At 48.2% G+C, this 3,308-nt stretch overlaps 1 non-coding gene across 1 annotated transcript; it reads left to right on the forward strand.

Moving 5' to 3' along the window:
- Window positions 1-1,385: 1,385 nt before the first annotated feature.
- On the forward strand, window positions 1,386-1,460 carry Trnas-uga (transfer RNA serine (anticodon UGA)). Its single transcript has one exon. It is a non-coding gene; the product is annotated as a tRNA-Ser (tRNA).
- Window positions 1,461-3,308: the final 1,848 nt, after the last annotated feature.

Consider the following 3,308-nt stretch of genomic DNA (forward strand, 5'->3'; position numbering starts at 1 on the left):
TACGTAGGAAATCAGCATACATTGCACCATTTAGATTGCCATCGATAAAATGGGGACCAATTATCCTTCCTCCCATAATGCCGCACCATGCATTAACCCGCCAACGTTTTCTGATGTTCCACTTGTCGCAGCCATCGTGGATTTTCCGTTGCCCAATAGTGCATATTATGCCGGTTTACGTTACCGCTGTTTGTGAATGACGCTTCGTCGCTAAATAGAACGCGTGCAAAAAATCTGTCATCGTCCCGTAATTTTTCTTGTCCCCAGTGGCAGAACTGTACACGACGTTCAAAGTCGTCGCCATGCAATTCCTGGTGCATAGAAATACGGTACGGGTGCAATCGACGTTGATGTAGCATTCTCAACACCGACATTTTTGAGATTCCCGATTCTCGCGCAATTTGTCTGCTACTGATGTGCGGCTTGGCCTCGACAGCAGCTAAAACACTTACTTGGGCATCATCATTTGTTGCAGGTCGTGGTTGACGTTTCACATGTGGCTGAACACTTCCTGTTTCCTTAAATAACGTAACTATTTGGTGAACGGTCTGGACACTTGGATGATGTCGTCCAGGACACCGAGCATTATACATAGCACACACCTGTTGGGCATTTTAATCACAATAGCCATACATCAACACGATATCGACTTTTTCCGCAATTGGTAAACGGTCCATTTTAACACGGTTAATGTATCACGAAGCAAATACCGTCCGTACTGGCGGAATGTTACGTGATACCAATTACTTATACGTTTGTGACTATTACAGCGCCATCTATCACAAAGCGAAAAAAGTGGTCCAACTAAAACGTTCATATTTCTTTACGTACTACACGAATATGTAATAAAAAATGGGGGTTCCTATTTAAAAAACGCAGTTGATATCCGTTTGACCTATGGTAGCGCCATCTAGCGGGCCAGCCATAGCGACATTTGGTTTCCCCCTTCAAGCTAAACGAGTTTCCAGAATGAGATTTTCACTCTGCAGCGGAGTGTGCGCTGATATGAAACTTCCTGGCAGATTAAAACTGAGTGCCCGACCGAGACTCGAACTCGGGACCTTTGCCTTTCGCGGGCAAGTGCTCTACCAACTGAGCTACCGAAGCACGATTCACGCCCGGTACTCACAGCTTTACTTCTGCCAGTACCTCGTCTCCTACCTTCCAAACTTTACAGAAGCTCTCCTGCGAACCTTGCAGAACTAGCACTCCTGAAAGAAAGGATATTGCGGAGACATGGCTTAGCCACAGCCTGGGGGATGTTTCCAGAATGAGATTTTCACTCTGCAGCGGAGTGTGCGCTGATATGAGAGCTTCTGTAAAGTTTGGAAGGTAGGAGACGAGGTACTGGCAGAAGTAAAGCTGTGAGTACCGGGCGTGAGTCGTGCTTCGGTAGCTCAGTTGGTAGAGCACTTGCCCGTGAAAGGCAAAGGTCCCGAGTTCGAGTCTCGGTCGGGCACACAGTTTTAATCTGCCAGGAAGTTTCATATCAGCGCACACTCCGCTGCAGAGTGAAAATCTTATTCTGGAAACATCCCCCAGGCTGTGGCTAAGCCATGTCTCCGCAATATCCTTTCTTTCAGGAATGCTAGTTCTGCCAGGTTCGCAGGAGAGCTTCTGTAAAGTTTGGAAGGTAGGAGACGAGGTACTGGCAGTAGTAAAGCTGTGAGTACCGGGCGTGAGTCGTGCTTCGGTAACTCAGTTGGTAGAGCACTTGCCCGCGAAAGGCAAAGGTCCCGAGTTCGAGTCTCGGTCGGGCACACAGTTTTAATCTGCCAGGAAGTTTCATATCAGCGCACACTCCGCTGCAGAGTGAAAATCTCATTCTGGAAACATCCCCCAGGCTGTGGCTAAGCCATGTCTCCGCAATATCCTTTCTTTCAGGAGTGCTAGTTCTGCAAGGTTCGCAGGAGAGCTTCTGTAAAGTTTGGAAGGTAGGAGACGAGGTACTGGCAGAAGTAAAGGTGTGAGTACCGGGCGTGAGTCGTGCTTCGGTAACTCAGTTGGTAGAGCACTTGCCCGCGAAAGGCAAAGGTCCCGAGTTCGAGTCTCGGACGGGCACACAGTTTTAATCTGCCAGGAAGTTTCATATCAGCGCACACTCCGCTGCAGAGTGAAAATCTCATTCTGGAAACATCCCCCAGGCTGTGGCTAAGCCATGTCTCCGCAATATCCTTTCTTTCAGGAGTGCTAGTTCTGCAAGGTTCGCAGGAGAGCTTCTGTAAAGTTTGGAAGGTAGGAGACGAGGTACTGGCAGAAGTAAAGCTGTGAGTACCGGGCGTGAGTCGTGCTTCGGTAGCTCAGTTGGTAGAGCACTTGCCCGCGAAAGGCAAAGGTCCCGAGTTCGAGTCTCGGTCGGGCACACAGTTTTAATCTGCCGGAAAGTTTCATATCAGCGCACACTCCGCTGCAGAGTGAAAATCTCATTCTGGAAACATCCCCCAGGCTGTGGCTAAGCCATGTCTCCGCAATATCCTTTCTTTCAGGAGTGCTAGTTCTGCAAGGTTCGCAGGAGAGCTTCTGTAAAGTTTGGAAGGTAGGAGACGAGGTACTGGCAGAAGTAAAGCTGTGAGTACCGGGCGTGAGTCGTGCTTCGGTAACTCAGTTGGTAGAGCACTTTCCCGCGAAAGGCAAAGGTCCCGAGTTAGAGTCTCGGACAGGCACACAGTTTTAATCTGCCAGGAAGTTTCTTAAACGAGTTTCGTTCTTTGTAGTTTTTTCGTTTGATGCTTATTTCGTGAGATATTTGGCCCAGTGACTATCAATGGACCACCCTGTTTATGCAGACCGAAGTGTGGGCTGAAGTGTGACTGGGAATTTGGACTGAGGAGGGAGGCGTGCTAGGATAGGCCGTGCAGTTGTGCAAAGCCACTGTGCCAGAGTGGCGTAGTGGTTCTCCGGCATGGCTAACTCAGCGTGTTCGGTCAGAGGGTTAGCTGCCCTCTGTAATAAAAAAACTGAGTTAATTGATCAACGATGAACTGAAACGGGTGTCTTGCGACGTCCGCCATGAGCAGAAGCAACGAACAAACACGAACAAAATGAGATTTTAAAAAAAAATGGTGGTTAGTGCACCTGCCTAGTGACCACTAGACTCGGGTTCGAATCCCGGATTTGGTTCAAATTTTCATTTGTCACTTGGGTCTGCATACGTACATAATAGATGTTTGAGATTGGAATAGGTCTCTGGAACCATATACACTCCTGGAAATTGAAATAAGAACACCGTGAATTCATTGTCCCAGGAAGGGGAAACTTTATTGACACATTCCTGGGGTCAGATACATCACATGATCACACTGACAGAA

Source organism: Schistocerca nitens, chromosome 4 (genome assembly GCF_023898315.1).
Source record: "Schistocerca nitens isolate TAMUIC-IGC-003100 chromosome 4, iqSchNite1.1, whole genome shotgun sequence".
Lineage (NCBI taxonomy): Eukaryota > Metazoa > Arthropoda > Insecta > Orthoptera > Acrididae > Schistocerca > Schistocerca nitens.